The following is a 24632-nucleotide window of genomic DNA, read 5'->3' on the forward strand; positions in this document are numbered from 1 at the left end:
ACACCTGTTTGTATATCAGTATTTATGTGTGTGTGCTCGCATTTAGCTTAGAGTTTACAAGGCTTGCAACCTCTGTCTCGCTATGTCACATTTAGAATTTTTTTTCTACCAAGTTTTTTGAATGTCAAATGTTTTTTATTGAAATTACATAAGAAAGAAAAAGGGATTACATCTGGCATACATACAATACAAAAGACGTGGACAATATAATTAAGTAAGGACTGCTGTCCACAACTGCTTCATAAAACTGTGTGAAACAAGGGAAAACCAAAATACAGAAAAGCAGACAGCACAATCAAAAGGGGCCTCTGGTCATATAGACAATATGTAAAGAATAAACAGTGGGCTTGATTGTAGTGTAATAGGACCTGTATCTAGAATTACTGGATAAATTAACAACATTCAGTGTCAACATTTATTTATAGACCACGTTTCTGGGAAAGCCAACCAGCGATTCCAGATTTTGGTATACTTGGTTGGGCCCCTCTGTGTGTATACATGAGCTTTTGAGAGGGTAATACTTCATGACACCAGATCTGTAGAGTGGGAGGGAGTGCCTGCATTCATTGGCATGCCATAAGCTTCCTAGCGATAAATAACACTTCTTGTAGAAAAAGTATCTCAAACATATCTTCCTCAGGGTTAAATAGGAGACCTAACAGCCATGGTTTGGGGTCAACTGTTGGAGGTAAACCCATTTTATTATGGAGGAATTGAACTACTTGCGATCAGTAATCATGTATAACCGGACATTCCCATAAAATGTGAAAGAATGGCCCCTTGGGGATCTGAGCATCTGGGGCAGGTGGGAGAGTGAGAGGGGCGATATCTGGCTATACATACTTGGGTCAAATATGCCCTATGCAGTAAGGTGTTCTGAAGCCTTGGAAGATATCAGCTTACATGCGTCTAGTATTTCAGCCCGGTTCTCATCCTCCACTTCCCCAACATCCCGTGACCATCTAGATGTAAGTTGGTAAGCAAGCTTGGTGGGCGAGGAAGTGAGAAGATCAGTGTAAAGTATAGAGGTCAGTTTCTTTGGGCCCGTACCTAAGATCATGTCTAAAATAGGGAGCATGGGGAACTTGGGAGAAGGATCAGAAAAGTGAGTATGAAGGGCATGCCGCAATTGTAAATATCTGAAGAGCATGGAGTTGGGGAGGGGAAATTCAACCTTAATCTCCTGGAAAGATTTTAATCCTGCTTTATAAAAGACTTAGTGCATATACAGGACGGCCGTGGAAATCCAAAGGGTGTAGTCTGGTATTGTTAAATGTTCTGAACGTTGCACCAGTGTGTAGCTTGTGAGCATGAAAAGTAGGTGCCTCAATTGTGCACATCGTTAAATCCCAGATTCTCAAGTGATGGCTAGCCATACTAAAGTAGTGGAAACATTCTCGTGTCCCCTTCATACCACGCAGTATAATTTGAAAGGGATAGGCAGCAAAGTGGGCAGCTACACAACCTACCAGGGCTAGATATATTTGTTTATCGTGCCTGTCTAGGTAATAGAGGTGGGATAGCTTTGTAATATAAATTAAACTCAGGCAGAGCCACACCCTCCAGGGAGACAGGGTTCTTTAATGATTGGCAAGACAATTTGTGGCAGCTGGAACCCTAGATGAAGGAATTGAGAATGGAATCCATAATATGAAAGACTTTGAGAGGGATATAGACTGGGGTGTGCCATACTAGGTACAACATTTTTTGCAGTTAAATCATTTTAATTGGGTTGATTCTTCCCATAACTCCTAGAAGGAGACGGCTCCATACCTGGGTCTTTTCTTTAATCAAGGTAAACAGGGGTTCTGTGTTTAAAACAATATAATCAGCTAGGGGGGCGAGTAAATTGCACCCCTAAATATCTAATGACGCTCACCCTGGCTAAGGTTGGCGAGGGTGGCGAGGGTGCTAAGGAATCAATGGGTAAAATTTGGGATTTTATCCATTGATTGGTGAGGGTGCTAAGGAATCAATGGGTAAAATTTGGGATTTCTCCCATTTGATCCAAAGACCTGAGTGTGTGAACACAGTTACCCATGTAATCATGGTGGGCTTGGAGATTCATAAAGACCAGATGTGTTTTAAAAGCAATGTTCTTATGTGGCATAAAGCCCACCTGATCCGGGTGAATCAGGAAAATAATCACTTGACTGAGACGCAGGCCAGAATTTTGATCAATACCTTTAGATCGACTTGCAAAAATGATATTGGCCTATATGTCTCGGGCAGCAGTGGGTTTTTCCCCGACTTAAGTATGACAATAAATAAAATGGGAGTAAACTCCCATACATGAATTGTACCTATAGGTAAGCCTGTAATAATCTGTTTTATTCAGAAACAGATTTAGCACCATTTCAAATATTTTTAATATGTTTGGAATGTATTCACTCCTCTGTGTAAACTTTGCAAACTTGCCACTAAAATTCAGCCGCTTAGAGCTTAGTCTCAGGTGGATGATCAAGTGTTGCATCAAACCACTCGTTGCACACTTTACTGCCACTTCTGCTTGGAACCTCTAAAAGGTACTTAGGCACTTCCCCATGCCCCTTTGCCATAAAGATGCATTACAGGGCGGTCTACAGCTGGGTAACTACATACCCCTTCCTCACATGCTTTACCTATGTTCTGCACCCTACTTCATTAGGACCCCACAGTGAAATACCTTCACCCACCTGAACTCTATCCAGTGAAAAAATTAGTTCACTAAAATGGTGGTCTGCTCCTGTAGTTTTAGTCTTCAGTCTGTCAAACTGCAGCTAACTGGACTAGGGCAGTGAACAAACAAGAGGATTCTGTATTCCAGAACCTTGCTTTAATGGAACAGTATTAACAGTTACATTCTGCTCTGCTTTTTTATGTTGATGGCCTAGAACATGTTATGAGACAAATTTCCAGAATGGCTCTAATCTTCATTCACATGCACAGAATATTGTGGCTCAAAGCATGGACTGCTAAATCTGCTGCAAAATGCTCCTCAAATATATGCCATTTCCAGGCAGAAATCTTTATGGGGAGGCACTTGACCAATTCATCAAAGATGTCACTGGAAGGAATGTCACAGAGAAAGATTCCAAAACTCATCTCCTCAGGAGCCTCTACATGTTCAAAACGCAGAGCATCTAACCCAGCCTTCAACTTTAAAACCTAACTTCAGCCCTTCCTTTTGATGCAAGACTTTGCCCACAAAGCACTGCTCCTAATGAAGGGGTGCCATCCCTCCTAAAAGTGGGGGAAGTCTATTACATTTTGCCTATCTCTGAGTCACAGACATCCCAGACCTGTGGGTTCAATCAGTGGATTCAAAGGAGTACAAAATACTCTAATTCCTCACTGCTTTATTCTCTCATATCAACCAAAAGCTTCCTAAGGACAGTCCAATTTGCAGGATGTCCTAAACTAATTTTTTGTACCAGAAGTAGTTGTACCAGTACCTACACAAGACAGGTTCAAAAGCTTTTACCCAAACCTGATCATGGTACCAAAGCCCAACAGGGGTATTCTTCATATTCTGGACTTTAAATTACTCAACAAAAACCTTCAAAATCCCAAATTGTATATGGAATCTGCAAGATCAGTAACCATCTCATTCAAACACGGGGAATACCTGGAATTTGTAGACATCCAAGCTGCCTATCTGCATAGTCATTTTTATACACCTCATCAGTCCTTTCAACACTTTGCAGTGGCGGAAAACCATATCTAGTTTGCCACACTGTCCCTTGGACTGTTTTTTCCAGCATATTCGCAATGGTCCTAAGTCTTCTAGCCATTCTCAGAACTCATAAGTAGAAAAAAAGAGCTCAGTGTTGTATTAGTCCTCAGGACTATCTGCCACATCCCTGTCAATTTGGGACATAGAAAGGAAAACTCCAATGGGACTTTGAAAGCAGAATTTAATATAGAGGTTTTTAAAATATTAGACATTTATTTCACATATAAATATAAAATTGAACAATTATACAAACGTGTTGTTTAAAAAGTATTGGACCATGTTCAATTGGACAAAGACGAATTTGCCGTGGGGTCAGTTAGGGAGTTATACATGTGGGGAAATAAGAATGTCCAACCCCAAGTTGAGTTCCCACTGATGCAACTATTCCAACATGTTTTGGAACTTTAAATTCCTTCTTCAGGGAAAAAAGACTCGGTACTTAGGTCTAAAGATACAAGATATAAATATATCAGTAAATATCAAAGTATATCATAGTAAAAGAAAAATCCATATCATAGTTAACATCATGGCAAATAGACTGCTGTATACTCACATAGGTACAATTATGTCAAAAAAACAACTGGACTTATTATTATTATTATTATACAGGATTTATATAGCGCCAACAGTTTGCGCAGCGCTTAACAAAATGAGGGCAGACAGTACAGTTACACTACAATTTGGAACAAAAGGAATCAGAGGGCCCTGCTCGTTAGAGCTTACTTGTGCTTGTGATAGATGCCTCACTGTAAAGCATACAGATAGTATGACCCTATAGATGAGGGCCAGATGTATAAAGGTCAGTGCTGTAAAATAAGGGGGATAGAAATATGCTCAGGGGTTCCATTGTATTGTACACCCACAAGGATCCATACAGGTTGGAACCCATCCTGGCAAAACAATAATGGTAATAGGAGTAATTTAAGTATATAGTAAAAAGAAAATATTGAAATAATTGAAAAAAAAAAAATTATGTGGATGAGGAACTCCAAATGGAGTCCAGCGAATATTGCTGAGTCCATTTGGGGCCATCTACAGAACATGCAAGATAGTCAGCCCAAAGTGTGTACTTACAGATTCCAATTGTGAATCATTCAAAAGCCGTAGCAGAAGTGAAGACTGCACAAGGAGAGAAGCACCCTATCCTCTACCACAGGGATCCTCAAACTACGACCCTCCAGCTGTTGTGGAACTACACATCCCATGAGACATTGTAAAACTCTGATATTCACAGACATGACTAGGCATGATGGGAATTGTAGTTCCTAAACTACTGGAGGGCCATAGTTTGAAGACCCCTGCTCTACCAATAAGCAGATATACTCTGGGGGGGAGGAATAAGGAAGAGGGAACAACGGTGTGGCCAATTATCCAGCAGTGTGTAATAATTGGATCCTGATTGCAGTGTTGAACTGCATTAATACCTGGAGGAGAAACTTGTTGAGATCTCCTCTGCGCAGGCTGGGGTGGATCCGATCCAAGGCCATAAATGATATGTGGGGAAATTTACCATCATGGATACGTAGGAGATGCCTCTCTAGGGGGAGCTCGGGGTCATTCAGTTTCATACTTTGAACATGGCGATACATGCGTTGCCAGAATTTTTGGATGGTCTTACCTATGTAGAAACATCCACATTTGCATGACAAAAGGTATACCACCCCTGTGGTCTTTTTTCAATATTTTCTTTTTACTATATACTTAAACTACTTCTTTTACCATTATTGCTTTGCCGGGATGGGCTCCAACCTCTATTGATCCTTGTGGGTGTACAATACGGGAGAACCCCTGAGCATATTTCTGCTCCCCTTATTTTCCAGCACTGACCTTTATACATCTTGCCCTCATCTATAGGTTCATACTATCTGTATGCTTTACAGTGAGGCATATATCTTGAAGCAAAAGTCCAGTTGTTTTTTGACCTAATTGTACCTATGTGAATAAACAGCAGGGTATATGCCATGATGTTAACTATGATATGGATTTTTCTAGACCTAAGTACCATATCTTTTTTCCCTGAAGAAGGAATTTAAAGTTCCAAAACATGTTGGAATAGTTGTATTAGTGGGAACTCAACTTGGGGTTGGACATTCTTATCTCCCCACATGTATAACTCCCTAACTGACCCCACGGCAAATTTGTCTATGTACATCATGGTCCAATACTTTTTAAACAACACATTTGTATAATTGTTCAATTTTCTATTTATATGTGAAATAAATGTTTAATATTTTAAACACCTCTATACTTAATTCTGCCTTCAAAGTCCCATTGGGGTTTTCCTTTCTATGTCCTCAGAACTCAGGGCATCCATGTCCCAGGTTATCTAAATGACCTTCTCTTTAAGGATTCATCTCCCTTACATTTGTGTGGTTCAGGGCATTCAGTGCACACAATCACTGCATATGTTAGTGAAGTAAAAAGTTCTTTCTGCCAGCTTGGCTTTAAATAAGGGAATAGAAACTGTTCGGTGTGTAAAATGAATGCTCACTTTCAGTCCAGTGAATAATCCCCAAATGTTTGGATAGGATTCACCCATTAGTTACTGCTAACATTTACTCCATTTTTAATGCAGCTGATGGGCAAATCTTGTTAATTTAAATGTTGCTTTGGACAAATCTTGTTAAATAACAGAAGTCCTACACCCTCTTCCATGGGATAGAGGAGCAGCTTTTCAAGCCCTTTAGGAGGCTCTTCACTACAGAATCTGCTACCAAAGTAAAAGCACATGCTAGCTCTCCCATTCTGGATGCCATCTTGTTCTCTGGATGCTATTCTCCTCTGTCTGATACCCACCTTGAGGCCTTGGAGATGGTGGTACCACACCCACTCCATCCTCACAGTGCTGGAGTAATCCTTCTGACCCACTGTCTGCCAATGCTTTACTGGCTGTTTTAAAGGCATGTAAGGCCTTCGTCTAGTACAGAGGTCTCTAAAATTTCTAAACAAAGGGCCAGTTTACTGTCCTTCAAACTGTAGTCTCTCTGTGCTGTGGCCATTGGAAGTAGCACGGCATCAGTGAGAGTAAACAATGCTTTATCTTTGGTGTCAGTGAGAGGAATTGCGCCTCATCGTTTGTGTCATTTGGTGGGAAGAATCATGCCCCATCATTGGTTTCACTGGGAGGAACGGTGGCCATAATTGGTGTCATTAAGGGGAATTGTGCCCCTTTGTTGGTGTTAGTGGGGGGAATTATGCCCCAATGTTGGTGTCAGAGGATGAAATATTGCTCCAAGAGCTGGATAAAAGCAAGCAAAGGGCTGCATCTGGCCCCCGGGCCACAGTTTGAGACCACTGATCTAGTAGGATATGGATTAAATTAAGGGCTGCTTTTTTCAGCCAGCAATGAGCATATCGTCTTTGAAATTGAGTGAAAACCACTGTTATACATGGAGTGAATGTGTATTGAGTTATAGAAAAAAAAAAAGTTGGGCAAATTACCCATCAGATCCATGATAAATAGACCCCTTAATGTGTGTGAACATAGATTTTTGCAAAGTGAACAGTCTAAACTCCTTTGATTAACTGACCGCACCAAGATAAAGGAACCAGGTAACTAACATTTTTTTGGAAACAGGTCAGCAATGGCAGCCTATTTGTATTTTGACTTGGCAAGGAGAATATAAGAGAATATAATAAACCTTTGGTCACTTTGAGTGCCCAATCATGTGCAAGGAAACAAAAACAGGATTTTTGCTAGCACCTGATTGAGTTAAGGGGACCCTTATTTACTAACATTCACTTTGCAAATTAAACAGTCTGTAGTTCTAAATTACCCCAATGCCTCTAATTAAAATATTCAATGAAGCCATATGACATAAAGGTATAGGAGGAATTTGAGTCCCTATTCTGACTTGCTCACTTGTGTAAATTCAGCAAATTTCCAAAAAGAAAATATTTTTAAAAGTACTGCCTTTTTTTAATCCTGTCCACAAAATCTCTATACATTCCCACTAATTCAGTCCTTAGGGGATGCATGAGCCTTAGGCCCCATGCACACGGGACGTTTTTAACGCTGCTGTAAGCAGCGTCAGGCGTTTTCTTTTTGCAGCCTAAAAACGCCCCTCCATGTTATTCTATGGCCTCATGCACACTCAGACGTTTTTGAGCTGTAAGTGGCTTAGGCGTTTTTAGGCTGCAACAAGAACCCACCACCTGCGCGTTCTGAGGACCAGCGTTACAGCGTTAAAAACGCCTGACGCTGCTAACAGCTGAATAACTTTGCTATAACGTTGCTTAACGTGCGTTAAGCCACGTTATACGTTTTTTTTTCTTCCATTCAAAATCAATGGTTCCCTATGGGAGCCTATTGATTTGAATGGAGGTCGCACCGCAACACCGCAAGTCGGATCCGACTTGCGGGGTGACTTGCGCTGTGGGAATCTTGAGGGGGAACTCCACGCCAAAATGTGAAAAAAACGGCGTGGGGTCCCCCCCCCAAGGTTCCAAACCAGGCCCTTCGGGTCTGTTATGGAATTTGAGGGTAGCCCCATGCCGAAAAAACGGCGTGGGGTCTCCCCCAAAATCCATACCAGACCCTTATCCGAGCATGCAGCCCGGCAGGCCAGGAAAGGGGAGGGGACGAGCGAGCGGCCCCACCCCCCCTGGACCACACCAGGCCACATGCCCTCAACATGGGGGGGTGTTGGTGCTTTGGGGCAGGGGGAGCTCTGCACCCCCCACCTCAAAGCACCTTGCCCCCATGTTGATGAGGACAAGGGCCTCATCCCCACAACCCTGGCCGGTGGTTGTGGGGGTCTGCGGGCAGGGGGCTCATCGGAATCTGGAAGCACCCTTTAACAAGGGGGCCCCCCAGATCCCGGACCCCCTCCCTATGTGAATGGGTATGGGGTACACTGTACCCCTACCCATTCACCCCATAAAAGGCAGTGTATGGAAATAACGACAAGAGACGTTTTGGAAAGTTTATTAAGAATCTTCATCCGATCCGACTCTTCTTGTCTTCTCCTCTCAGGGGTCTTCTCCGGGGTCTTCTGCTCTTTTGCTGTCCGCCCTTCTTGTCTTCTCCTCTCCGGGGTCTTCTGCTCTTTTGCTGTCCCCCTCTTCTTGTGTTCTTCTCTCCGGGGTCTTCTGCTGTCCCCTCTTCTGCTGTCCTCTCTTCTTTTCTTCTCCTCTCCGGTCTTCTGCTCTTTTGCTGTTGGCTGTCTTCTTCCTCCGGTCCTCCTCCTCCGACGTCTCCGCTGATTATGCCTATCTCCGGTCTCTTCAGCTTATTATATAGCCATTAGGGGCGTGGCCCCGATGACGTCATCGGGAGGCCCCACCCCCTCATGTCACAGATGACGTCATCTGTGACATGAGGGGGCGGGGCCTCCCGATGACGTCATCTGTGACATGAGGGGGCGGGGCCTCCCGATGATGTCATCGGGGCCACGCCCCTAATGGCTATATAATAAGCTGAAGAGACCGGAGATAGGCATAATCAGCGGAGACGTCGGAGGAGGAGGACCGGAGGAAGAAGACAGCCGACAGCCGACAGCAAAAGAGCAGAAGACCGGAGAGGAGAAGAAAAGAAGGGAGGACAGCAGAAGAGGGGACAGCAGAAGACCCCGGAGAGAAGAACACAAGAAGAGGGGGACAGCAAAAGAGCAGAAGACCCCGGAGAGGAGAAGACAAGAAGGGCGGACAGCAAAAGAGCAGAAGACCCCGGAGAAGACCCCGGAGAGGAGAAGACAAGAAGAGTCGGATGAAGATTTTTAATAAACTTTCCAAAACGTCTCTTGTCGTTATTTCCATACACTGCCTTTTATGGGGTGAATGGGTAGGGGTACAGTGTACCCCATACCCATTCACATAGGGAGGGGGTCCGGGATCTGGGGGGCCCCCTTGTTAAAGGGTGCTTCCAGATTCCGATGAGCCCCCTGCCCGCAGACCCCCACAACCACCGGCCAGGGTTGTGGGGATGAGGCCCTTGTCCTCATCAACATGGGGGCAAGGTGCTTTGAGGTGGGGGGTGCAGAGCTCCCCCTGCCCCAAAGCACCAACACCCCCCCATGTTGAGGGCATGTGGCCTGGTGTGGTCCAGGGGGGGTGGGGCCGCTCGCTCGTCCCCTCCCCTTTCCTGGCCTGCCGGGCTGCATGCTCGGATAAGGTTCTGGTATGGATTTTGGGGGGGGACCCCACGCCGTTTTTTCGGCATGGGGCTACCCTCAAATTCCATAACAGACCCGAAGGGCCTGGTTTGGAACCTTGGGGGGGGGGACCCCACGCCGTTTTTTTCACATTTTGGCGTGGAGTTCCCCCTCAAGATTCCCACAGCGCAAGTCACCCCGCAAGTCGGATCCGACTTGCGGTGTTGCGGTGCGACCTCCATTCAAATCAATAGGCTCCCATAGGGAACCATTGATTTTGAATGGAAGAAAAAAAAACGCTGCTAAAAGCAACGTGGCAAAACGTGCAATAACGCCAATGGAAAAAGCTACTGAAAGCACGTTTTTACAGCTGCTTTTTCCGGCGTCAGAACTAACTTTGACGTACGTTTTTTCTAACCCCCCGTGTGCATGGGGCCTTACAACAAAAATAATTCCTTCTGGTAAAAGCATAGCTAATATTTATACGTATTCCCCAGACGTGCAATGTATAGAAGTTCCCAGAAGCTGATTTTAGCAACCTGTAATGTTCAGTGGAAAGTTTCATTTCCTTGTCTCACACAAGTCCTTTACCCTTCAGTACTTTTGTGGAAACATTAGCTAATAAAAAACAGATGTAGTTACTGTAATAGTTAAAGTATAACTAAAGACAAAACTTTTTTTAGTTTTGGATAGAGTGGAGAGGGATTAGAACACCTGTTAGTTTTTGTTACTGTCTGTGTTCCCGTTAAGGAGATTCACCCTCTCTATTTGTCCTGTTTACCGTCATCATTGAAAATAAATGAAAATCTCAGATTTTGAGTTGTCCCTAGAAAAGTAACAGAGGGGAAATCTTCCAACAGGGAGATTAGTTCTGGTGACCTGGGGATCCCCAAAGGATTCCCTTAATTTGCGGGAAAAAAATCTGACCCTCCCTTTATCTATCCAAAAAAAAAAAAAATGTGCCTATAGTTCTACTTGAATATCTATTTCACAGCTGTTTTTTTTTCTTTTTCCAATATTTATGATGAATCTACCATAACTTGATGGATTTGAGGATTTCTTTTTTACAGTGAATCAGCATTTGAGCAATAGTATGTAGCGATTACTCTCGAGGGAGACGAAGGATTGTTTAGGCCCCCTCCAATTAAGTCAAAAAAGGGGAAAAAATAACCCCTACATAAAGGAACAGGACTTTCTAGGATTTGGGGTTGTCACTTGAGATGAGCACATACACACTGTAATGTATAAAAAAGAAGACATTTTATTGTACAAACATGGTTTTAAAATGTCCGACTGATTATAAAATCATGTATAAAAAAACAACAGTGTAGCGGCTTGTTTTGTTATGTGTTTCCAGTACATGTATTGACAGCTTCAATATTGACAACTAAAGGTCCAATGTGTTTCGCAGAACACTTTCTCTGCTTCTTCAATTTTAGTATATATTTCAAAGTTGTCATAAAGTTTAGAAAAAAGAGAAAACATATAATACATCCAAAATAGTGCTATAAATCAAAATATTATTTCCAATGAGAAAATATCTATGGGTCATAGAGTGACCGTCTGGCCTCTGGTCAAGTTTCCAGGGCTATGTCGGAGGGACAATGGACCATACAGACGAGATTCAGGTGGACTAAGTCAATACTCAATAAGTGAAATAGAGAGGTAATTAAGCTACCTAAGTGTACAGTATGTTGATGATTGTGTGGATTGGCAGTTGGTGTGGTGTGTGGTGGGGGTCATTTGGATGTTGGTTGTGCAGGAATGTTTGGGCATGTATGTGGGTTTGATTGAAGAGGGGAAGGCGGGTCCAGTGGGTTTGCCTACATGTTTTTGTTAGATTGTTTTAGGTGACTATGGGTGTGCTTCTGGAGTGTGTGTTGGTATGGATGTGGATTGCTATGGGAAGGAGGCTGTGCGTGTGTAGGCTGTGTGGTGTTTTGTATGTCAATATATCTTGTCAGTCAGCTGTGTTTGGTTGTTGGCCCAAAAGTATAGACATACACTTAGGTAGCTTAATTACCTTTTCTATTTCAGTTATTGGGTATTGACTTAGTCTGCCTGAATCTCGTCTGTATAGTCCAGTGTCAATCAGACCCGGCCCTGGAAACTTGACTGGTGGCCAGACCCATGACTCTATGACCCAGGTCTTACCACATGCATCTGAAGGATGCAATGGCTATACTGTGGCGAAGTTGGTGAGCATAGATATTTTCTCATTGGAAATAATATTTTGATTTATAGTACTATTTTGGATGTATAATATGTTTTCTCTTTTTTCTAAAATTTGACAACTTGGATACAGTATTTCACAAAAGTGAGTACTCCCCTCACATTTTTGTAAATATTTTATTATATCTTTTCATGTGATAACACTGAAGAAATGACACTTTGCTACAATAAAAAGTAGAGAGTGTACAGCTTGTATAACAGTGTAAATTTGCTGTCCCCTCAAAATAACTCAACACACAGCCATTAACCACTTTACCACCGGAGGATTTTGCTGTCTTACGTCTGGGCCACTTTTTGCGATTCGGCGCTGTGCGACTTTAACTGACAATTGCGCGGTCGTGCGACGCCATACCCAAACGAAATTTACGTCCTTTTTTTCCCAGAGCTTTCTTTTGGTGGTATTTGATCACCTGTGCGCTTTTTACTTTTTGCGCTATAAACAAAAAAAGAGCGTTTATTTTGAAAAAATAACAATATTTTTAACATTTTTTTATATGAAATTCCCCCCCAAAAAATGTAAAAATCAATTTTTTTTTTAATTTTTGGCCAATTTGTTTTCTGCTACCTATGTTTGGTAAAAAAAATCACGATATGCGTATTTTGATTGGTTTGCGCAAAAGTTATTGCGTTTACTAACTACGGGAAAGATTTCTGTCATTTTTGGTGTTTTTTTTTTAACGCGTAATGGCGGCGATCTGCGATTTTTTTGCGGGACTGCGACATTGCGGCGGACAGATCGGACCCTTGACTGACATTTTTGACACTTTTGGGGGTACCAGTGACATTACTGCAGTAATCAGTGCTATACATATGCACTGTTACTGTAAAAATGACACTGGCAGTGAAGGGGTTAATTTTATCGGAGAGGGAGGGGTTAATGTATGCCTGGTGCTTACTGACGTGTGGGGGGGAGGTGACTGAGTGACAGAAGGACAGATCGGATGTCCAGCTATGCTGAACACTCCGATCTGTCAGTCCCTGTCACTTAGGAGATCCGCCCACTCTGTTTACACAGGCGGGCGGATCTCCTCACTCGATTCCCCGACGATCGGGGCAGAGCAGCGGCGATCGCCGCCACTCCTCCCCTGGCCCGACTCTCGCTGTGAATGAAAACAGTGGGAGCGCGCCTCCGGCGGCGTGCGAGCGCCGCCTACAGGGGGAGGAGTCCAGCGACGTAGGTCTACGTCACTGGACGGGAACGAGCCACTTTGCCGCAGTACGCTCCATGTGAGCGGTGGGCAAGTGGTTAATGTCTAAACCGCTGGCAATAAAAGTGAGTACACCCATAAATCAAAATGTCCAAATTGGGCTTAAGGTGTCAATATTTTGTGTGGCCACCATTTTTTCCAGCAGTGCCCAAACCCTCTTGGGCATGGAGTTCACCAGAGCTTCACCAAAGGTTGCCACTGGAGTCCTCTTTCACTCCTCCATGACGACATCACGGAGCTGGTGGATATTAGAGACCTTGCGCTCCTCCACCTTCCATTTGAGGTTGCCCCACAGATGCTCAATAGGGTTTAGGTCTGGAGACATGCTTGGTCAATCCATCCCCTTTACCCTCAGCTTCTTTAGCAAGGTGGTGGTTGTCTTGGAGGTGTGTTTGGGGTCATTATCAATACTGGGCACCAATGGTGAACAGAAAAGCCAAACACCACATGTGAAATGGAGTCACAGATCTAGCAGAACCCTGCAGCAAGGAGTTAATGCTGGAGAGTTTACGGTTTGGGCTGTTTGCATTGCTGGGCTGTTCCATGACCGCGGCTCACCGCCTGTCTTGACTGGCAGGATTAGAGAGATGTCCATCTGGAGCTGATTGGAGCCTTACCTTCTGAGTATATATTGAAAGGCTTGACTATATCTTCCTTCTGGTAAGCGCATAGCGTGATTCTGGCACTTTTCATCGTGAAAGAAGAGTCACATTATTGCGGTGGAGGATTTCTGTTTTCTGCACATTTGCACATATTATTTGGACTTTATTATTACTTTTACATATGTTCATGATTTCTTTTGTGATTCTGATTATTTATGAACACTGTGGCATTAATTCATAGACACTGTGGTATTGAAATTAGAATTTGATTGTTCACTTATTTATTCTTAACCCACATTTATGTATATGTTGCAATAAATTTTTTTCATTTCTAGCGCAGCTTTACTTTTTATATTTGCTGTTTGGTGTTTCCCACTATAGCTGCAGCTTTATTGTGTTTTCTCATTATTATTATTTTTTATTTACTTATTTTCAATTTCTCCTTAGTGTGCCTAGCGCGGTTATTTTTGTTTAATGAAATATGGTGGGTTGCCCAGGAGACGGGAAACACTGCCTGTAGTTGCAAGAGGAGAGGAGGGGGCAAGGAGATGTTGAGCGCTTTTGATTTTTGGGGGTTGAAAACTAGTTGCGAATTGATGTAGAATAGTGAGAAGATTAGGGGTGGAGGTAAGTGGGGACGTGAGGAATAGAAGGATGTCGTCTGACAATAAGCATAATTTGTGATGATGTCCTCCAATTTCGAGGCCTTTAACATTTGGATTGGTACGGATTTTGTGGGCTAGCGGTTCAATTGCAAGGGTGAAGAGGAGGGGGGATAAAGGGCAGCCTTGCCTGGTGCCACAACTGATTGGGAAAGCTGAAGATTGAAAATCTGCGTATCGGACATAGGCTGATGGAGTAGAATATAGTGATGAAATCCAGGACAGAAAGTGGGGGCTGAAACCCCATTTACGCAATACGGATTGTAGGTAAGACCATGACAGGTTATCAAATGCTTTCTTAATGTCAAGGGAGACAAAGCAAGTAGGGATGTTACGGCGACAGGCAAGGTGAGCAAGATGGATTGCCCTGCGTACATTGTCTCCAGCTTGTCGGCATGGGATGAAACAGGTTTGATCTCTATGTATCAGTGACCCTATGATTGAGTTGAGGCGTGTAGACAGAATGTTGGCCAATATTTTGATGTCAATATTAGGAAGGGAGATCGAACAGTAATTAGACCAGGAAGAATCGTCAGTTTGTGGTTTAGGTATCATTGAGATAGCTGCATTAAGGGAGTTAGGGCCAAAGGAGTGACCCTTAAGTATTGAATTATAGGCTTTAGAGAGCATGGGGGTTAGGAGGTCAGAAAAATGCTTATAATAAGAGGAGGTAAAACCATCAGGTCCGGGTCTCTTGTTAATTTTAAGGCTTTTGATTGCATTGTGGATTTCGAGGTCGGAGATGGGCTTATCAAGAATGTCGCGCTGGGAGTCGGATAAAGAAGGCAAGGTGAGATCAGAGAATAACTTAGTGGCCTGAGAGTCAGTCGGGGGTTTGAGAGGGGGAGTAGAGTTTCGAGAGATGGCGGCAGAAGGTGTCCAGAATTTTAATGGGATTGCTAGTGTAGGTTGTAGGGGAGGTTTCAGGCGTATCTGTTTCCGGATAACATTGGCATTGCGAAGGGAAAGAGCAGAAATTAAGTGTCGGGTTTATTTGCTTTAGTGTAAAACCTGTGTTTGGAGCGTCTTAGTTGCTTTTTGGCAGAGTCAGTGAGGAAAAGATCAAGTTCCAAAGTGGCCTTATCAATGTTTTTTTGTTGTCTAGGGTGGGGTGTGCTTGGAAGCGGTCGTGGGCCTGGGTAAAGGCTAAGTCTAGGGCCTGATAGGTGAGCCGACGTTCTTTCTTATTGAGGGAGGCAAGACTGATGAGGGTACCCCGGATTACCGATTTATGAGCCTCCCAAATTGTAAGTGGTGCAACTTCAGTAGTGACATTATGGGTGATGTAATCTTTTATTGCTACTTCGAGCCTTTGAGAATGAGAGTATTATTCAGAGACCAGGAGAAGTTGTGTTGTTTGGGAATTAGGGAATCGAAGGTGGAGATTACTGCATTGTGGTCTGACCATGGTATTGGCAGGATAGAGGAAGTCAAAAGCGAAGAAGAGGTTGCCATAGAAGTAAAGATATGGTCAATACGCAAGGAGGTTTTGTGTGGGTTGGAATAGAAAATGTATTGTCATTTGGTTGGATTGTACTCGCGCCAAGTGTCAACAAGTGAATGAGATTGGAGCAGTTGTTGGAAGGTGAGTCGATGCGGGGATGGAGAAGGTGGCACAGGGGTTTTGTCCAGGAAAGGGTAAAGGGCCTGGTTAGAGTCCCCACAGAGAATGACCGTACCTTTCTTGTGTTGTTCAATGATTTGTAGAAAGTGGGAGAGGAAGGAGTGAGGGTTCGAATTGGGTGCATAGTAGGAAGCTAGGGTCACGTCCGTGTCTAGTAAGGAGCCTATGAGTATAAGGTACCTACCTTCAGGGTCTGCAATGGATGAGTGAAGTGTGAACGGAGCTGTCCGGTGGAAATCTATCAGAACCCCCCCTCTTCTTAACGTTAGCTGAGGCTGTAAAAAACTAAGGATAAGAGGCAGTTACATATAGTTACATATACATAGTTACATAGTTAGTCAGGTTGAAAAAAGACACAAGTCCATCCGGTTCAACCATAAATAAAAAAAAAAAAAACAGTATTGAAAACCCTGCCATACAATCCCATATACACAATCCTATACCCGCTGTTGATCCAGAGGAAGGCGAAAATAAACCCCAGCAAAGCATGATCCAATTTGCTACAGCAGGGGAAAAAAATTCCTTCCTGATCCCCCGAGAGGCAATCGGATATTCCCTGGATCAACTTTACCTAAAAAAAAAAATGTATTGCCCATTTATATTATGTACACCTAGGAAAGAATCCAGGCATTTTTTAAAGCAATCTAGTGAGCTAGCCAGAACCACCTCTGGAGGGAATCTATTCCACATTTTCACAGCTCTTATGATGAAGAAACCTTTCCGTATTTGTAGACTAAATCTGTTTTCCTCTAGACGTAAAGAGTGCCCCCTTGTCCTCTGTGTTGACCTTAAAGTGAACAACTCAAACCCAAGTTCACTATATGGACCCCTTATGTATTTATACATGTTGATCATATCCCCCCTTAATCTCCTCTTCCCAAGAGAGAATAAATTCCGTTTGTCTAATCTTTTCTCATAGCTGAGGTCCTCCATGCCTCTTATCAGTTTGGTTGCCCTTCTCTGCACTTTCTCCAGTTCCCCAATATCCTTTTTAAGAACTGGTGCCCAAAACTGAACTGCATAATCCAGATGAGGTCTTACTAATTGTACAGGGGCAAAATTACATTTCTCTCTCTGGAGTCCGTGCCTCTGTTAATACAAGAAGGTGTTTGGGAGTGTGCGAGGTAGAGAAGTGAGTTTCCTGCAGGTGGGCTACATGCACATCGAGTGAGGCAAGCAAACGGAAGGCCTTGCGTCGCTTTTGTGGAGAGTTAAGGCCCCGGACATTAAGGGTCAATACGTTCAAAGAGGCCATTGGGTAGTAAGGAAAGGGAAGCCAAAGTCAAAGAGCAAAGGTTTATCAACCGAATCCCCGGGCGAGTAAGGGGAGGGAGGGAGGAGAGAGGGGGGAGGGACATAGTAGAGAAAGAAAAAGAAGGATCAAAAGAGACACTGGAGCAGACAGAAGCAATGATGCAGTCAGGGGGACAAAAAACATTCCGTCAGTGCAGAGGGTGGCTGTCTGCACGGAAGGAGTGATATCACCTCAGGAAGTCTCCAAAAGGAGGGTTCCGGAGGCAAGTAAGGGGCAGCAGTGACAACCGACAGGAGACAAAGCTGCCTGTTGGCAAGATAAACAGAAAAATTACACATTGGTGACCAGAGGTGGTATATATTAACTTAAGATAAGCACAGCATGAAGAAATTTAAATAACATAGGTAGTCGGAAGGCAGGGCGCCACATTTAACCTAATAGGAGGTATAAGCAATCAAAAATAGAGAAAAAATATGGAGCGGCGTAGCGAGCACGTTAGAGATATGGTGTAACTGTGCAGAGCATAACCGCAAAAAAAAAATAAAAATTGCCACAGGTAAAAGTCTCCTGTCAGGAAAAAGAGTCTCTGAGCAACATTAAAGTTACCATCCAATAGGGGGGCATGGCTTGCATCGGCATGGCCGGACGTGTTTGAGAGGAGCTCCGTCGGCCGCTTACAGAATCCGCTGTAATCCTGCTTGTTCCCAGCCGCTCTCTCTCACAAAAGTGACCCTCTGTGGCACACGCTCACCCTCCTGCAGCTATGAGCAAGGATCGCTCTTCTACCTCAGCGGAACGCCTGAAGGAGTTTGCCCACATGGATAAAGAAGATGGCCGCGGCCCTCCTCTGACACGGAGCAGCAGCGTGGTGGCGGGGGAGCTTACCCTGGAGCAAGTAAATGCTCAGCTTTTGGAAGCCATCACTTCTTGCAATACTTCTCTGACAGGCAAGATGGAGGAGATTAAGGTGGACATCGGCCTCATGCGCCATGAAATGCAGAAAGTGCGGGAGTGGGTGACAGAGACTGAGAGGATGATCTCCTCTATTGAGGATGACTTTTCCCCTTTCCCTGCTCTGGTGTCTGCCGCAGAAAAACAAATATCCCTCTGTTTCCAGTTTGCCTTTTGCCCCCTTTTTTATTTTACCCACCCCCTCTCTCTTTTTGTTGTTTTTTCTCTTTACTCAGTCTGGGCTCTGCTGTGTTGTCAGCGCCTGCATTGACTGTGCGGTTAAGCCCCGTACAAACACGTACTGATCGTCGGCCGAACGATCGGCCGTCTTTTGTCCAGGACTGTGGTGTCTGTTGAAAACTGCAAAAGACTGCACACGAATTTTGTCGGCCAACAACAGCCGACTGCAGAAGTGATGTCATGTGATGGTTAACTTTCCTTGTCTTTTTTCTTTTCTGAGCATGCCCAGTCTTGCTAATCTGCTGTCTGTCGGCCGAAATCTGTACTGACTGGCGAACAATCGGCCGTTCTGGTGTTGGCCAACAAAAATTTTAATGCCTGCACGACAGATTCTGTTCGGCCGAAAATGCGCTGTCGGCAGCATCATACTAACAAGCCTACAATCGGCCGATCGGTCGTCGGCCGAATATTTACGGCCGACAATCGGTACGTGTGTACGGGGCTTTAGTGTATGGCTTGCTTTTACATTTGCTTTCATGCTGCCTGTGTGAACTGCAGGTATATCTCTGTTTTTGAGCTGCAACATTTTTCATCCTCTACTGTTGGACTCCACTGCTCTCTGCTGGTCAATTTTGGAACTTCTTCTGTGATCTCCTACATTCTCCTTTAGCTTGGTGGAGTACTGACTGTGACCCATTTTTTGATGCAGCAAATATTTCACCCTCCACTGTTGGTCTCCACTGCCCTCTACTGGTCAAATTTTGGAACTGCTCCAGTGATTTCACTCATCCTTCTATAGCCTGGTGGAGCTCTGACTAAACTTTTTGCTGCTGATTTTATTGTTTTTGCATCACCTCCCCCCTCTTTTTGTTTTTGTTTTTTTGTTTTATGCTATAGGTAATTAGCTCCACACCCAGTCATGGGATAAGTACTGTCCCCACACTTTCCCTTTTCCCTTTTTGGGGCCTTAATTGCTGAATTTGGGTGGCATGACCTGTGGCGTGTTCTTAACCCTCAAACAAGGACATACTCATGGGCTGTGCCTAGTAGGGGATGCCTCTCACTGATTTACGTGGTATTGGGGAATGATCAGTTGTTATCTACGTTGCTCTCTGTGCTATATCTCCCTAGAGGAGTTTCTGATCATTCCCCTTTGTCACTGTCCATTGATGTTGGTGTCCGGGGTATCCGTAGACAGTGGAGGGTACAGCCCTTCTGGCTTTCCCAAATTGGATCCAATGACCGCATCCCTGACCAGCTCTCTGTTTTTTTGGAGGCACATGGGGTGGACAGGAGCCTAATATTTTGGGACACCCTCAAGGCGTTCTTGAGAGGTGCACTTAAATCTACTATCTCGTATATTAAGCAGGCTTCTCGACAGGACGAGGAATATTTGGACAGGAGATACCGGGAGGCTGAGATAGCTTATCTTGACTCTCCTACTGTCTCTAACCGGGTCCACTGGGAGGGATTGTCCCGTATGTATGCTGATTTTACCTCTGCCAGTGCTAAGAGAAATACTTTCTATGCTCCACAGAAATATTCTGAGTTTGGGAACCAGTCCAGTGAGTTATTAGCCCATATGGCGAGACAACAAATGGGTAGTACGGTTGTGACCAAGATAATACGCTCTGACGGCTCCGAGGCCCGTGTGGCTGGGAACATACTTTCCTGTTTTCCTGCGCTATTTTTGGAAACAATTACATAGTAATCTGGTTGAAAAAAGGCACATCCAGTTCAACCAACAGAGAAAAACACACACACACACACACACATAGAAAACCTCCATATGCACTATCCTATACCCATAGTTGATTCAGAAAAACCTCAATAAAGCATGATCCAGTTTGTTCTAACTGGGAAAATAATTCCTTCCTTATCCCCAAAGAGATATTCCCAATCAAATATACCTATACATATCAGTAGCCAGTTCTATTTTATGCATTTAGGAAAGAATCCAGGCCTTTTTTTAAAGCAATCTACTGAGCTGGACAGAACCAGTTCTTGAGGGAGTCTATTCTTCATTTTCAAAGATCTAAGGGTCCTTTCACACCTATCTGTTCTGCCGACGGACTCCGTTCTGCTCAGCGGGGGATCGATACGCCGATCCGCGCTGAGCAGGCGGATGACAGCTCTGTGTGCGGAGACGGAGCTGTCAGATCCCCGCTGTCCTCTATGGGTGAATCGGATGAGAACGGACCGACCTGTCCGTTCTTATCCAATCCCATCCGTCTCCGCTGACATCCGCTGCCCCATAGGGATGGGATGCATGGAGGATCCGATCAGGACCGCCTGAAAAACTGACAGGCGGATCTGATCGGATCGTATGTGTGAAAGGGGCCTTAATGTGAAGAAACCTTTCTGTTTTTGGAGAATATATCTCCTTTCCCCCAGAGTTAAAGAGTGCCCGCTTGTCCTCTGTAATGATTTTAAGGTGAATAACTCAACACCAAGTTCACTATATGGACCCCTTATGTATTTATACACATTAATCATATCCTCGCTTAAAGCTCATGTACACAGGGCACATGAAAAACTTTTCTGAATGCTGGAAACTGACAGCTGGAGACCGATGGTGATAAATATCCATGTTACAGCTTTTACATACCATGTTTATGTGAGTTTAGCAGCAGTTATGAGTGTTTGAGGTTGAATTGTTTTTAAAGATAACCTCCGGAGACCCTCCAAAAATACCCACAATTCATGAAAAACATTTAAATTATTAATTATTTTTGCCAAAGCAGCAGCAGTGTGCTTGGAGAAAGCTGTCTTATTTTTTGTGTTTTCACTATGGATCCCATTATGAGCATGCGTGAGGAAACGATCCTGATGTTGCTGTTGCTGAGGATCCAAAGTCATAGAAAATTGTGTGAGAGAACCAGAGTTCGTCGCTACTGGACATTGATGCAGGCAACTGCATGTGATGAAATTTATGTTTTTTCAACATTTTGATATGTTCAAAAACAATCAGAAATGTTTTCCCCTTTGAAAACGCTTATGAACGCAAGCACGCATAAATGCAGTTTACCATGGTTACATGCGCTTACACAAGGTTAAACACATTTGGCGTTTGTAATGCCGGTAAACTTCAGTCCTAAACACAATTTTCCTGCTTTCAAAAAAATGCCTGTAACCTCAACTGGCTCTAAACTACTATAAACAACTGAGTGTACATGTACACATAAGATAACATAGGGGAGAGTTCAGGGACTGCTAAAAAAAAATGCTCCAGCTGCTCCTAAACTTCAGTTTAGCAGCTGTATCTCCTCTTCTCAAGAAAGAATATATTCAGTCCTAATCTTTCCTCATAGCTGACCTCCTCCATGCCTCTTATCAGTTGGATAATTGATGTGTGAATATCAGTGAGTGCTGCAGTCACAATTAATTTAGATATATATTTTTTTAAATATTTATTATTGCACTTATATTTGCTATTGCACTGAACTGGCTATTTTTTAGCTTGGGTTACCTTTGTATTTTAAAGCGGAGTTCCGGGCACAGATGTGATTTTTCAATAAGCATACCCCCGGGACAGTCAGGGCTAGCACATTCCACAATGGCTAGCCTCTGATCTGTCCCGGTTCGCACTTACCTTTTAGAAGAAATACTTACTGATAAAATTTCTTCCACAGCGTTTCCATCTCTCTTGTGGGCAGCTGAAGCCGGCGCGGTCCTCTTCTGCGTCTTCTTCCGCGTCTTCTTCTCCCAGAATGCGTCGCCCGGAAATGACGTGCGGGGCCAGTGCCGTCGCATTGATTCCTGGGAGCTATGACGCTCAGCTCCCAGGAATCATCGCGAGGCAGAAAGTGACTGGGTGAGCCGCGGCTCCGAGGGAGGAAGTACCCTGAGGTGAGTATTTACGATCTACAATTACAAGGTGAGTTTTAAAAAAAAAAAAAAACCTAACTATCCAATTCCTTTTCAGGTTATCCAGAACTAGCGGACGGGCACAAAAAAAAACCATCGATTTTGTGCCCGGAACTCCGCTTTAAGTATGCGCTGTTGCCTATAAACACTATGCATAGTACAGGGTGTGTATGTAAAAGAGACATATGAGGTCCTCTTTTTAAACACTTAAGAACCAGGCCTATTTCTGACACTTGTTCAAAGTCAGTATTTTTTGCTAGAAAATGACTTAGAACCCCCAAACATTATATATATATTTTTAGCAAAGACTCTGGAGAATAAAATGGCGGTCATTGTAATATTTTTTTGTCACGGGGTATTTGCGTAGCGGTCTTTCAAGCGCAATTTTTTTGAAAAATATTTAAAAAAAAAATAAACAGTAAAGTTAGCCCAGTTTTTTCTATAATGTGAAATATAGTGTGATGCCGAGTAAATAGATATCCAACATGTCATGCTTCAAAATTGTGCACGCTCTGGTACTTACAAATCTCCATAGGCGGCACTTTAAAAATTTCTACAGGTGACCAGTTTAAAGTTACAGAGGAGGTCTAGGGCTAGAATTATTGCTCTTGCTCTAACAATCGCAGGTATACCTCACATGTGTGATTTGAACACTGTTTACATATATGGACACAACTTGCATGTGCGTTCCCTTCTGCACGCAAGCTCGAAGGGACAGGGCGCTTCAATTTTTTTTTTCTTATTTATTTTACCTTTTATTTTTACACTTCCCCTTTAATTATTTTTTTTTTTTTTTGATCACTTTTATTCCTGATACAATGTAAACATCCCTTGTAATAGAAATAAGCTGGACAGGTCCTCTTTAATGTGAGATCTGGGGTTAAAAAGATCTCAGATCTCACATCTATACCTAAAAAGCAGAAAAAGAAGTCTTCATCATGAAAAAAAATGGGCCCTTTAAGTAGGTTGACCAGGCATCCCTGGTTACCGGGGACACTGTCCCCTGACCAAGTCCGTCCCCTGGTTTTGTCCCTGGATTGGATTTATATTTTGAAATAACATTCATATCATACAATCATTCCATAAACACATACCACATACACTGCATAGATCATTTAAAGAAAATATGCTTAAAAATAGTTTACCATTTGCCAATAAAAAACATAAAAAATAAAAATATGTCCCTGCATTTCATTTTTAAAATGTGGTCACCTTACCTTTAAGGCCGTTGGGAGGAAGCGACGTATGACGTCGCTCCGGTCCTCCAAGGCCATAGAATCGAGTGGGTGCCAGCTTACCCTCACTCGACTTCTTGCTTAGAAGAGGAGAGGACCGAATCCTTTTCCCCGCTACTCCGGTAAGCGGGGAAACGACCGGGAAGCGATGGAAGGTGGGGCACCTCTCCCGCTGCCCATAAAAGTGATCCCGCAACGAATCAGCCACTGGGACCACTTTTATGAGAAAGAGGACCGCCCGCCCAGTAAAATAAATATTGGGGTTATGGCAGTATAACTCTGGCGAGTGGTCCGTAAGTGGTTAACAGAGAATTGTATGGCACTGAATGTAATACAAAGCTGTGAATGTAATATCCAAGTGCTATTCCATTAGGCACTGGCTTTAATGGTCATATTTCTCTGTATTATAGTAAGGTATAAATTAGCCTTGAACTGTGAGACATAGTCCCTGGAATTCATAAAGACTGGTGCAGACAGATTTTGCAAAAGTATCTCTCATACAATCTAATTTTAGTGAAGAATGCTCCAAATTCATACACCTGTCTAGAACATATACCTAAATTCAGCTCTCTGAGTTTTTCTCTGTACGCCAAAAGAGAGTTGTTCCACTCCGTCGCTGTCAGAACCAAAAGTGTTGTAAATGCTTCATGAATTTGGCGCAATAAGGGATTAATGCCAAAAAAATGGATGTAGCAGCTTTATTAAATTCTCCTAAGTCAGTGAATGGTAAGGGACTGGAGCCAGTAAATCACACATGTGCTGCCTTCGCAACCACATCCCTTAACACATGGTGGGGCTGACAGAGAAATAATTAGAGGTGTAGTATCTGTTGTAAACATTAGATTTTCCTGTGGTCAGAAATTAGCACAACTCTATTTTATGAACTTTTTTTGTTAAATAAGTGGCTTCATTTTCTCTTCTATAAAATATGATTGGATGGGCTTTTTTTCGGCTAGGGAGAGTAGGATTAGATTGTGTATAATTTGAGTTGCAGTGGCTTCCCCTCATA

The 24632-nt window shown here is 43.4% G+C and overlaps 1 protein-coding gene across 3 annotated transcripts in view; it reads left to right on the forward strand.

Moving 5' to 3' along the window:
- The window catches only part of MED12L (mediator complex subunit 12L), an 837051-nt gene that overhangs the window by 207408 nt on the left and 605011 nt on the right, over nucleotides 1-24632 (forward strand). The window lies entirely within an intron of this gene.

The sequence above is a fragment of the Pelophylax lessonae genome, assembly GCF_965119305.1.
Source record: "Pelophylax lessonae genome assembly, chromosome: 3".
Taxonomy (NCBI): domain Eukaryota; kingdom Metazoa; phylum Chordata; class Amphibia; order Anura; family Ranidae; genus Pelophylax; species Pelophylax lessonae.